Raw genomic sequence first — 14,595 nt, forward strand, 5'->3', positions numbered from 1 at the left:
ACATTTTTGGGCTCCTTCTTATTATGTGTGTGTTAGTCTCCCTGTGTTTAAGATAATGAATGTCCATTAATTAAATGAGTTATTGATAACTCACTTAATTAATATCTTAGTCCAAGAGTAGTACCACTCAACTTTATCGTCATGTCGGACTAAGTCCACCTGCAGAGTTTAACATGACAATCCTTATGAGCTCCTCTTGGGGACATTCTCATCCTAGATTACTAGGACACAGTTTCCTTCTATAATCAACAACACACACTATAAGTAATATCATTTCCCAACTTATCGAGCTTATTGATTTATCGAACTAAATTTCACCCATTGATAAATTAAAGAAATAAATATCAAATATATGTGCTTGTTATTATATTAGGATTAAGAGTACACACTTCCATAATAACTGAGGTCTTTGTTCCTTTATAAAGTCAGTATAAAAGAAATGACCTCTAATGGTCCTACTCAATACACTCTAAGTGTACTAGCGTAATTATATATTTAAGATAAACTAATACCTAATTACACTACGACCTTCCAATGGTTTGTTCCTTTCCATCTTGGTCGTGAGCTACTGTTTATAATTTATAAGGTACTGATAACATGATCCTCTGTGTGTGACACCACACACCATGTTATCTACAATATAAATTAATTGAACAACTACATTTATCATAAATGTAGACATTTGACCAATGTGATTCTTATTTCTAGACAAATATTTATACCAAAAGATAGACTTTTAGTATACATCCTAACAATCTCCCACTTATACTAAAAGACTAAGCTTCTATATCTGCTTCCATACATCTGATTCCCATCTCTTCAACATGCCCATCAAAAGCTCTTGCCTTAAAGGCCTTAGTGAAAAGATCTATAGGTCATCATCTGATGCAATCTAGGCAGCAACAACTTCTCCTCGTTTATACGATTTCTCGTATTGGGTGGTACTTGCGCTCTATTATGTTTACTTGCCTTATAGACTCATGGTTTCTTTGAGTTTGCTACTGCACCACTATTATTACAATAAATTGTAATAATCTTTGGACAAATCAGAAATCATATCTAAGTCTATCTTGAGGTTATTGAGTCATTCAGCTTTTATGACTATCTCAGAGGCTTGCCATATACTCAACTTCTATGATGGAGTCCAGAAAAACACCTATGCTTATCACTCTTCCATAGTTATGACTTTACCTCCTAAAGTAAACACAAAACCCCGAGGTTGACTTACTATTGTCCCTATTCGATGGGAAGTCAAAATCCGTGCAACCCACAGGGACCAAATTAACTGCCTTGTAAGCTAGCATATAATCTCTAGTGCCTCTAAGGTACTTCAATATATGTGTTTACTGCAGTCCAATGTCCTTGTCTAGGGTTACTTTGATATCTGCTAACTATGCTCTTGGCAAAACAGATTTCTGATCTCGTGCATAGCATACATTAGGCTTCCGACAGCCAAAGCCTAAAGAACTGCCTTAATTTCCTTTATCTACTCTGATGTCTACGGAGACATCTCTTTAAATAAAGTTACTCCATGCTAAAAAGGTAAGAAACCTTTCTTGGAGTTTTGCATGCTTAAAACGAGCAAGGATTTTTTTCGATATATGAAACTTGGGATAAGTAAAATATTCTTTTCTTGTAATCCCTTATTACTTTGATCCCAAGAATATATACATTCTCCCAAGTCCTTCATATCGAATTGTTTGGATAACCATACCCTTACTTCTAATAACACTTTGATATTGTTTCCAACTACCAAAAATGTTATCTACGTATAGTACAAGAAGTACCACCACGTTTCCATCACACTTTTTGTATACACAAGACTTATCTGGTTACTAAATAAATCCATAGGTCTGGATTACTTTGATGAACCAGATGTTCCAAGACCTTGAAGCTTTACCTCAGTCCATAGACTGATTGAGCTTGCACACAAGATGCTCTTTGCCCTTTGCAATGAACCCTTCTGGTTGCTTTATATGGATGCTTTCTTCAAGACTTCCATTAAGGAATACTGTCTTGACATCCACTTGCCAAATAGATAAGAGAATCTGGATAGACTTAAGCATGGCTACCGGTGAAAAGGTTTCATTTTTTCAACAAGCCTTGCTTTGAAAATTTCTACCTTCCTGTCTATCCCTCTTTTCCTATTATAGACCTTTTTACACCCAATGGCTTTTACACCATCTGGTGGTTCTACAAGCTTCCATATTTTATTAGAATATATATATTCTAATTCTGTTATTCATTACTCTTTGCCAAGATGTTGCATCTCTATCTTGGAGTGCTTCATCATATGTCCGGGATCAGGCTCATGTTCATTTGGGATCAAGTCCAAAAGACTCTCCCAAAACATGAATCTTATAGGTTGTTCGACAACCCTCCCACTACGATTAGGAACTGTCTATAATTGTGTATCAATTGTGATACGTGTTGCAGTTTCTTGTGATATTTCATCTTGTACAGTTGGTACTAGATTAGACGTGTCCTTTATTAAGAATAAATTTACTTATGGGCTTGTGGTTCATTATATAGTCCTCTTCTAAAAATCAGTTATTGATGCTAACAATGACCTTTTGATTTTTAAGACTATAAACCCACTTTCGTTTCTCTAGGATAACTCACAAACTAGTGAATTCCTATCCAACTTATCAATGTCTCTCTTCAGCATATGTGCTGGATTACCCGAATCTGAATATGCTTCAAAATAGGCTTACGCCTATTCAGCAATTCTATATCAGTAGAGAGTTCTGACTTTGGAAGGTACTATGTTCACTTCCATTTTCAGAGTATATACTTAAACGAATTTGGTAATTTTATGAATAACTCATTTAATTATTTCCATAAGAGTCCTATACCTTCTTTCCACTAAACCATTCTGTTGGGGTGTACCAGGTGTAGTTAGTTGGGATTGAATTCCTACTTTTGATAAGTGACTCCTAAATTGTCCCAAGTGGTACTTGCCACTACAATCTTACCATAGTGACTCGATAATTTTATTTTAACGTTTCTCCGCATCAACCTTGTACTCTTTGAACTAATCAAAACACTTAGTCTTGCGGCACATCAAGTAAATGTATTTGTATCTTGAATAGTTGTCTATAAAATAGACAAAATATTCGATACTACCTCTTGTCTGGATAGTTATAGGATCACACAAATCAGAATGAACTAATTCCAACATATCTTTGGCTCCATACCCCTTAGACTTAAAAGCTTCTTGGTTATTTTTCCTTCCAAGTAAAACTCGCAGGTTGAAAAGATTTCCACTACTAATGAACCCAAAAGTTCATCAGCTACCAATGAATCCTACTCAAGTTAATATAACCTAGCCTTAGATGCCAAAGATATAATTGGTTCATTTTCGAAGGTTGCTTTCTCTTAAAGTTAGAAGATGTGTTACTAATTTCCATTTGTTGCATCGTGGGAGTTATTGGATTTATAAATTGCCAACCAACGTACCAGAGCAGATAACTTCCCTCTTTTTCTTAATAACAACTTTGTTATTAAAAGAGGCAGAATATCAAGTTCTTTTGAATAGTTTAGAAACTGAAAACTAGTTCTTTCTAAACTTGGTACGTAAAGACAATTACTTAAAATCCATATTTTATTCTTATCAAAGGATAAACATCTCCCACTGCAACAGCTGTCACTTTTACAGCAGTGCTCATGTGGACGGTGTTTTTATTTTCATTTAGTTGTCGAGTTTCCTGGAACCCTGCAATGAATTACGGACATGATTAATGGCATCTGTATCTACACTCCAGATACTGGTAGATAACACCACTAAACATGTTTCAACTAATGAATTAAATATACCTATATTGTTTTTATTTCTAAGAAGACAGTCTACCTTAATGTCCAAGTCCTATTTCCAATCATTACAATTGGGACTACTAAGTCTTTTCTATAGTATAACAACTAGGGAATTGACAAACATTTTAAATCCTAAGAATCACAAAAATATTTGGTCAAGATCAATTCCTTAAAATCCCCATGAATTTTGTATGCCACGATAGTGTGGACGTATACAAAATCAAAGAGGAGATTTTATCCATTAATTTTATTATCTCGTCAACTTTACTTTATGATGAATAAAATTAATAGTTGATCTGTCTTTGATCAAATATTTGGTCAAAACTTTTGAATTTAAAATAACATTGATTCCTCAAACAATATTATTTAAATTCACCAACACCTCAAACACCATGAATTTTGCATGCCACGATAGTGTGGACGTATACAGAATTAAACATTTGTAAGAGGAGGGATTTACCCATTAATTATCTTGTCAATAAATCTTTATGACAAATAAAATTACCTCAAACACCGTGAATTTTGTATGCCATGATAGTGTGGACGTATACAAAATCAAACATTTGTAAGAGGGGGTTTTAATTTTATTATCTTGTCAACCTATTTATTTGACAAATTAATAGTTGGTTTTCTTCGGTCACACAAATAATAGCAGTGACTCTGATGGGGAGGATACTATTAGACGTGCCTAAGTGTATACCATTACTTGACACTAAGTCCATTAATAAGATTGTGCCCCTTCCGATGGGGAAGGTCACACGCTCTTAATTAACTTCCTATAGTCATCCAAAATGGAAGTTTAATCTAGTGATCCGCAAACAAGCTCATCCGATATGGAGGAAGGCACTCATAGCCAATGCGCAAGCTTGTTGCATCACTTATAAACCAGTAATGGAGAACGTGGAATTTATTTAAAATAAATCTCTCTCCCACTTAGTTATTTAAAGTGAGGAATTTTGACTATGCTAGCCTACTTAACATGCATACTAACAAGCACACACAACACAGCATAAAAAGCAATAAATAGAAAAAACTAATTTTCAACTATTATGGCTTTTATCTATTGCTGTCCTCCGTGTGTCGCCAACCCTAGCTGCTGCCATCTTTGGCCACTGCCACCAGGTCTAGTTGTCGCATCCATCTTGCTCCTTGTTCCGCTGCGCCACTCTGATCCTCAAAAGGTTCCACGCCTTGCAAGATTCGATCCGCGACATAAATAGAATTTTACATTTTTTAATCCTATATTCTTCGAAGGAATGTACATGTAAACTAGATCGAACATAAAATAAAATTTACATCCATCGATCCTATATTCCATAAAAGGAATGTACATGTATCCAGATCAAAAAATAAAATCCTAATAAAACTAAATACAACTCCTGCTGTATTTTATAATACAATTATACACATACAATAAAATGCCCTTGACATGTCCAAGGGTTCAATCACACACACAATATCTATAAGCCATAATAGTTGGATCCTGCATCCACAAAGTTAACACATCCTACTATTATCTTGCCTAAATTATGTATGACATGTGCATAATTAAACTAATACCAAATACACAGAGGCAAAACCCTAGATCTGATACCAATTGTTGGTTGCTACTTGGAAAGCCTAACGGTTCCACTGTACAAAAATTTTGTACGAAGGTCTGAACCTTTTCCTAGCTACTATGTGTTCTTTTAAATTAAACTTGGATCGCCTACGGAACTTAACACGTTTGATACCAAGTTTAACTTATATGTTCTTTTAGGTTTAGATTTAGATCTCCTGCTGAACTTAACACGTTCGATCCAAATCACCTAGGTCACAAAGTTCATTAAATATTAATTTCCAAATTTGGCTTCCAGGACTGCATGGCGAGGCACATGGCCTTCTTGGATATGGGAGCAACAACCACCGCCTAGACAAAGCCTCTTAAGGAAAGTTAATATTTAATTTCCTTAAATAACTCTAGGTTAACCAAAAAGAACAATCGAAACACAAGTTCGAAAAGAAAACAAAAGAACACAACATCGAAAACTAATTCGAAACCTAGAATCACATGCCTCTTCTATTTAGTATTTTTACAAAGAAATAAAACTAGTATGATGCGGAAATTTAATACTAGTGTACCTTTTTTTTGCAAGCAAAAACCTTTAGGTCTTCTACTGTATTCCTCTTCTAACCTCGGACGTTGTGTGGGCAACGATCTTTCGAGATGAGAAACCACCAAAGCACCTTCTTCTCCTCCTTGCAAGGTTCGGCCACAACAAGAGCACCTCCAAGGATGAAGAGATTCAACCACCACCAATGCTCCAAGGGATGCTAGAAAAGAGGCTTCTTTTCTCTCCTTCTTCTCCTTCTTAGATCCGACCACCAAAGCTATCCCCACCAAGAGAAGGTTTCGGCCACACAAAGGAGAGGAGAGGAAAAAGAAGGGGCCGACCACACTGTAAAGCCCGAAAATTCTCAAAACTGTTTTAGAAATATAGTATGATTTTTCTGGGATTTTTAGATATTATTCCTGAATTTTCCGAGTAGCGGAAGTAGCAAAAATAATTAGAACCGTAAAATAGCTTAGGCGGGAATCGAACCCGAGACCTATGGTTTACGGATAAGTTTAGTAACCGGTGAACCCAGCAGGGCCGTGCTGAAAGAAAGAGGAATCAGTTATATTTATATTAGAATTAGGCCTAGTTACCCACTCAATATAAATAGAAGAACTTAAGTTGGGTTGGTTTATTTTAGGATTGGTTCGGCACCTCCTCACCTCACGCCACTTTTCCCTTCCAAAACCTCACCGCCGCCTCTCCCTCCTTCTCCTCTTCCTCACGCACGGCACACCAAGGCAAGGGTCCATAGGTTCATCTTCCGGCGACGACTCCAACACGAAAGAGGTTCTTCTCTGCGAGAGGAACGCGAAGACGTGATCGGATCGTCGAGAGGATCATCTCCACTGGAACTCTAGCGAATAGAATCGTAAGAAATTACGATCAAGAGGTAAGAAACCCCTCACCTGCAGTATAATAGCTCCGTTTGGGATTTTCTATGCATTAGATTAGTAATATGCAGATTTTGTTGACATGTAGGGTGTTTTAACCCTCCTCTCAGATTTAGGAATTAGTTGAGCACCTTTAGATGGGCCGGACACGCCTATCCTCTTCAGTTGGGGTTGTAGACGTTGTCGGGTGCCTAAAAGTGGTCTCCCTAATAAAGAGGAGAGTTGGGGCACATTAAGTGTTCGATAAAATAACTAGATCCGTAAAATGCAACTTAGGCATTTTAATACTACAGTTAAATGCATTAGAAGCGTTTAAAACAGTAAATCAGTTTATTTTAGCTGTATGAGACTACGGTCCAATGGGTGGGCTCCCACAGTCGCCTCTAGGTTCAGACAACCTAGCTCTAGGTTCAGATAACCTAGAAACAACATGTTATAGCAGTTAGCTATAGATATCAGTATTTTATTTTCAGTGGCACTGTACTGGATTAGATATCCATTGGGTTGGACTCCCACAGTCGTCCCTAGGTTCAGATAGCCTAGACAACCCTGCTAAATTCGGGACTTGCAACCCCGGGTCTAGTAGGGATGCGCGCACAGTAAGTACAGTTGCCGGGCCCAACAGCATGTTTAGTATTTTCACTTATTATGTATTAAATTTCAAATCAGTTATGCTAGTTGAGTTTGTTTCCAGTTACAGATTCAGTTTCAGTTAGTTTAGCCTATATCCAGTTCAGTGTTCATTTGGTTGCTTTGCCATGATTCAGTGCTTATGCCATGCTTATATGTTATGCCTTATGATTTCAGTATACCATGTCTTAGTAAGTTCAGTGCATATTTTCAAATAGCATGATTTAAAAGCATACTGCATCGAATGCATGATTTTGTGAGGTAGATGATTTCTTACTAAGCTTTTTGGCTTACAGATACTATTTTCCTTATACTGCAGATACAGGTAAAAGGAAAGTGGACTAGCAGAGGAAGCTGGAGGGCAATGCAAAGATGGTGGGTGTGTATGGAACTGGAATCAAAGGTCCTTAGGGGACGTAGCTAATTGAGCATTAGACTTTTAGCATTTACTTCAGCATTTTATTTATTGGTTTTGGTTTCATGTTCTAAGCACTTTTAGTTGTGTGTTGCCATGAACTCCTAAACTATGCCCTATGTTAAGTTAGATTTCTAGTTTATGTCGTTAAAATGTTATTACATGTTGTTAGAATAGTTTATGATGCATTAGTTAGATGTTGTGTGGGGTTTTGGCACGCCAAAGTGCTGAAATCAGATTCCCCGGGTGAATCAGACCTGATCGGTCTCCGGACCGATCAGGGCCTGGCCGTGTCATTTGTAGGCATCAAAGGGCAAGGGCTCGATTGGATCAGATCAGATTTGAGTCAAATCTGAGCTTAAATAAGGAGATCCAGCTCTGAAACGATCTCAACCGTTCATCGAAGATCGGAGTAGATCTAAGACATCCGTGAAGAATCTGGTCCATCCGAGCCACAGGGGAGTAGATCACGACCATCGATCAAGATCTGAACGATTTGGAGCAATCGACCGTGGATCGATCCGGAGAAATCATAGCCGTCCATCATATATTTCAGATCTAATTTAAATGGAATGGAGAAGTTACAGATGGTTAGTAAAATTGCTACAGTCCTCACATCCAAGCCACAGGTAGAGCAAGCCGTGGCGATCTTTCTTCCTAGATCAGTGACAGCCGGTGGTCAAGAGAGGTCCATACTTCCTACACACACATCAGCATTGTACCTGCAGCTTCCAAGTAAGAACACCTCTACTTTATTTATGCTTCTGGTTTATTATTACAGTTCATGTTTATATACCTACTGCTTGTTAGTATGTGATAGTTTAAACATGATATCAGTAGTTAGATAACTGTGATAGTGTTAGTTATACCTATGTTCTCTATGTCTTTAGAAATGGCACGAGGACGCCCAGCGAGAAGGGCACTAGCTACTGAGCCCCAGCAAGAGGCAGGCAGTTCAGTGCCTCCTCCAGACCTTACAGCATTAGTGGCTCAGTTACAGCAGCAGCTAGCTGAACAGCAACAGGAAATAGCCACCTTAAAGGCTAACCAGCAGAATACCCCCACAGTTACCCCGGAACCAAATCTGACGACTCCAGTAGTCTTAGAGGTTCCACCAGCTCAGCCTACAGCACCAGCACCAGCACCAGCAGCCCTAGCAGCTGAGCTAAGAAAGGAAGCCTATCTGATCCAGTGGCAGTGGGTCAAGCCAGAGAGCTTCTCAGGCACTAGTGAACCATGGGATGCGCAAGATTGGTTCAAAACACTGGAGAGCACGATGGAGCTTCTGGACTGGCCAGAACACGAGAAGGTGAAGTGTGCCTCCTTCTGCCTGACAGGAGACACACGCATGTGGTGGGAAAGAATCAGAACGAAGCGCCCAGTGAACCAGATGACATGGGCCGACTTTGAGAAAGAATTCTTTGAGGAGTTCTTTCATATGCAGGTTACAAACCGCCACTATGACGAGTTCACTGAGTTTCGGCAGGGCAACCTCTCAGTTGAGGAAGCCGTGAAGAAATTCAACAGGTTGGCTCGTCATGCCCGGAGCTAGTCGTACGGAAAAGGAACGGATCGGTTGATGCTCAAGATCTGAGGCCGAGATAGCGATGAACGTGGTGGTGGCATACATAGGCCCAAACCACGGAGGAGTTAGTGAGCAGTGCCTTGACCACAGCATAAAGCAGCTGAAGCAAGCCTCCTCGAGTCCAAGGGCCAAGGAAACTCTCACACTCAAAAGCAGCAAGGCCACGGCTCTAATTGGAAAGGGAACTCCAACAAGAAGCGCAAATCGGGGAGTGACTCAAAAGGAGGACCATCTAGCAAGCGACCAGTTATCCAAAGTGTGCCACTTGTGGGAAATTCCACCCGTGGGTTTGTCGCAAGGGCACACGAGGATGCTTTGAATGTGGACAAGAAGGGCACATGACCAAGCAAAGGCCCGAACAAGACCGGTCTTCCTCACCACAGCAGATCCAGTATGCAGGCCAGCCGGCTCAGTTACATCGGATGCAGCCGCTCTAGAAGGTCCACTTATCGGCAGGGCCGATTAGAAGCCCCTCCGGCTATGGCGAGCGAGGATCTACTCACTCACGGAGAGGACGTAGCAAATGCCTCGGCAGATCGTCACAGTCGATTAGCATTTTTGACATAGTGCTACTTCTATTTGATCTTGGGCAACCCATTCATATATAGCCGGTGTTCTCAGAAATTAGAAATACCCCGAGGTACTCCGTGGTCGGTTTACGGCACTACCTTCGTGAGAGGTCATGGCATCCACGCGGCTCGAGGCGGTGCCGGTCATTATAGCGAGGGGAACTCTTCGTGATCGATCCTGCTGAAATGACTCGACGTCATCCTTGGGATGGACTTTCCGATTAAATACGGTGCTTCCATAGAGTGCAGTAAACAGAAAGTCGATTCCAAGAAGCACAGTTTGAGTACATCGGAGAACCAAGAAAAGCCATAAAATTTCTCTCAGCTATGAAGGCACAGATGGATTCGGGATGTACGGGGTACCTAGCACATGTAGTCAATACCAGGCGAGGACCAACAACTAGCAGAGGTCCAAGTTGTATGTGACTACCGGCCTTCCACGAAGAGTTACGAGCCTAGCACCGGTGAGATTGAATTTGAGATAGAGCTCTTTCCCGGCACCAATCCTATATCCAAACCCTCTAGCAGGGCTAAAAGAGTTCAAGAACAATTTGAGGAGCTACTTGACAAGGGCTTCATACGCCTAGTCACTCACCATGGGGGCGCCCTGTGCTATTCGTGAAGAAGAAGGATGGAAGCATGCGGCTATATATAGACTACGAGCCTGAATCGGTCACGATCAAAACGAAGTATCCTCTTCCCGAATAGATGACCTGCTCGACCAATTAAAGGGCAGTGTTCTCAAAATTGACCTCGATCGGGATATCACCAAGTCGAGTAAAGGAGGGTGATATACCAAGAACGACATTCAGGATCGATACGGACATTACGAGTTCGTAGTCATGCCTTTTAGCGTGACAAATGCTCAACTACATTCATGGATCTCATGAACAGGTATTCAGGAGTATTTAGATAAGTTTGTTATTGTGTTTATCGATGACATTCTTATCTACTCAGAACTCGGGAAGAACACTCAGAGCACCTGAAGACAGTATTGCAGACCCTTCAGCAGAACCAGTTATACGCCAAGTTCATGAAATGTGAGTTTTGGCTAAATCAGGTGTCCTTCCCGGGTCACGTAATCTCAAAGGATGGTATTATGGTAGATCCCAGTAAGATAGAAGCGTAAGTAACTGGAGGAGACCTAGGAACGCCACGAGATCTGGAGCTTTCTGGGATTAGCAGGATATTACAGGAAAGTTTGTAGAGGACTTCTCCAGATAGCCTCCCCACCGACAGCTCTCACCAGGAAGAACAAGAAATTTCAGTGGACGGAGGATCGTGAGAACAGCTTCAGCGAACTCAAGAGGAGATTGACTAGTGCACCTATTCTGACACTGCCAGGAAATACAGACAGCTTCGATATATATAGTGACGCCTCTAAATTGGGATTAGGAGCAGTGCTGATGCAAGATGGCAAGGTAATCGCCTATGCCTCTAGACAACTCAAGGATTATGAGAAGAACTACCCTACTCATGATCTTGAGCTTGCAGCAGTAGTGTTCGCTCTCAAAATTTGGAGACATTACTTGTATGGAGCTCAGTGCAGAGTGTATACAGATCATCAGAGTCTGAAGTACTTCTTCACTCAGAAGGATCTGAATATGCGACAGCGCAGGTGGCTAGAGCTAGTCAAAGATTATGACATAGACATCCTCTACCACCCAGGGAAAGCCAATAGGGTAGCAGATGCACTTAGCAGAAAATCTAGCGCTACCTTATTATCTCTAGCAGCCATGTCACCACCCCTACAGAAGGAGATCGCGGATTTTGGTCTCGAACTCATCGTCGGACAGCTCTCTACTATGACCTTAGAGTCTACCTTGCTTGGTGATATTCAGTCACTCGGGACCGGGACCCTGAAATTCAGAAAAAGAATCAGAAAGTAGAGAATTCAGAGTGTCCGATAGCGGGGTGTTGTATTGTGGTGATAGACTCTGTGTTCCAGATCAGGAGGAGCTACGGAGATAGATTTTAGATGAGGCTCACAGGACTCCCTAAGCGATGCATCCAGGCTCCACCAAAATGTATCAAGACCTGAAGAAACTTTGGTGGCCCGGATGAAGCGAGACATCGCCAGATATGTTAGCACTGCCTCACCTGTCAGAGGGTCAAGGCGGAACATCAACGACCGGGAGGAGTTCTGCAGCCTTCAGATTCCAGAATGGAAGTGGGAGGATATCTCGATGGACTTCATAGTGGGGCTACCGAACCACGAATGGTTTTGATGCCATCCGGTAATAGTCGACGGGTTGACTAAATCAACCCACTTTTAGCTATCAAGATATCCTACTCCATGGAGAAGCTAGCTCGATTGTATCTTGAGGAGATCGTCCGGACTACATGGAGTCCCGAACCATCATTTCAAACAGAGGCAATGATTCACATCACACTTACGGGAGTGTATACGATCAACATTGGGCACAATTGAAATTCGACTGACCTTCCATCCTCGACGGATGGTCGAGGAGCGAGTAAATCGGTACTCAAGATATGCATGTGCCCTAGACTTCAGGAAGTTGGTGCAAATATCCGAGCTTAGCAGAATTTGCATACAACAGTTATCGAGCCACTATCGGCATGGCACCTTATGAGGCACTCTATGGGCGGAGGTGCGGATCACCAATCTGTTGGTATGAGAGTGGTGAGCAAAAGCTAGAGCTTCAGACAGATCTAGTGGCGGATACCACGACCATCTGATTCGCGGAGGATAGAGGCAGACCGAGCCGCGAAAAGCTATGTGATACAGCCAGACCCCTAGAGTTTTGAGTTGGGATACTTTTCCTCGAGTAGCTCCCATGAAGGAGTCATGCGTTTTGGGAAGAAAGGCAAGCTAGCTCCCAGATATGTGGGACCATACCTTATCACGAAGAGAGTGGGCAAGGTAGCATATGAGCTAGAGCTACCTCAGGAGATGTCAGCCGTCCACAACGTATTTCATGTCTCCATGCTGAAGAAGCATATTCCAGACGCCACCCAGGTGATTGAGCCCCAGTTGGTACAGGTCCGTGATGATCTCAGCTATGACAGTCGGCCTATTCGGATAATAGACCGAGCAGAAGAAATTACGGAACAAGGAAGTACCATTAGTCAAAGTCGTTAGGCGACTTGGGAGACAGAGGCCAGCATGAGACAGAAGTACGCAGAATTGTTTTAAGTTCGGGGATGAACTTTTTATAAGGTATGGGGGATTGTAAAGCCCGAAAATTCTCAAAACTATTTTAGAAATATAGTATGATTTTTCTGGAATTTTTAGATATTATTCCGGAATTTTCCGAGTAGCGGAAGTAGCAAAAATAATTAGAACCGTAAAATAGCTTAGGCGGGAATCGAACCCGAGATCTATGGTTTACGGATAAGTTTAGTAACCGGTGAACCCAGCAGGGCCGAAAGAGGAATCAGTTATATTTATATTAGAATTGGGCCTAGTTACCCACTCAATATAAATAGAAGAACTTAAGTTGGGTTGGTTTATTTTAGGATTGGTTCGGCACCTCCTCACCTCACGCCACTTTTTCCTTCCAAAACCTCACCGCCGCCTCTCCCTCCTTCTCCTCTTCCTCACGCACGGCACACCAAGACAAGGGTCCATAGGTTCATCTTCCGGCGACGACTCCAACACGAAAGAGGTTCTTCTCCGCGAGAGGAACGCGAAGACGTGATCGGATCGTCGAGAGGATCATCTCCACTGGAACTCTAGCGAATAGAATCGTAAGAAATTACGATCAAGAGGTAAGAAACCCCTCACCTGCAGTATAATAGCTCCGTTTGGGATTTTCTATGCATTAGATTAGTAATATGCAGATTTTGTTGACATGTAGGGTGTTTTAACCCTCCTCTCAGATTTAGGAATTAGTTGAGCACCTTTAGATGGGCCGGACACGCCTATCCTCTTCAGTTGGGGTTGTAGACATTGTCGGGTGTCTAAAAGTGGTCTCCCTAATAAAGAGGAGAGTTGGGGCACATTAAGTGTTCGATAAAATAACTAGATCCGTAAAATGCAACTTAGGCATTTTAATACTACAGTTAAATGCATTATAAGCGTTGAAAATAGTAAATCAGTTTATTTTAGCTGTATGGGACTACGGTCCAATGGGTGGGCTCCCACAGTCGCCTCTAGGTTCAGACAACCTAGCTCTAGGTTCAGATAACCTAGAAACAACATGTTATAGCAGTTAGCTATAGATATCAGTATTTTATTTTCAGTGGCACTGTACTGGATTAGATATCCATTGGGTTGGACTCCCACAGTCGTCCCTAGGTTCAGATAGCCTAGACAACCATGCTAAATTCGGGACTTGCAACCCCGGGTCTAGTAGGGATGCACGCACAGTAAGTACAGTTGCCGGGCCCAACAACATGTTTAGTATTTTCACTTATTACGTATTAAATTTCAAATCAGTTATGCTAGTTGAGTTTGTTTCCAGTTACAGATTCAGTTTCAGTTAGTTTAGCCTATATCCAGTTCAGTGTTCATTTGGTTGCTTTGCCATGATTCAGTGCTTATGCCATGCTTATATGTTATGCCTTATGATTTCAGTATACCATGTCTTAGTAAGTTCAGTGCATATTTTCAAATAGCATGATTTAAAAG

The sequence above is a fragment of the Zingiber officinale genome, chromosome 10B (assembly GCF_018446385.1).
Source record: "Zingiber officinale cultivar Zhangliang chromosome 10B, Zo_v1.1, whole genome shotgun sequence".
NCBI lineage: Eukaryota > Viridiplantae > Streptophyta > Magnoliopsida > Zingiberales > Zingiberaceae > Zingiber > Zingiber officinale.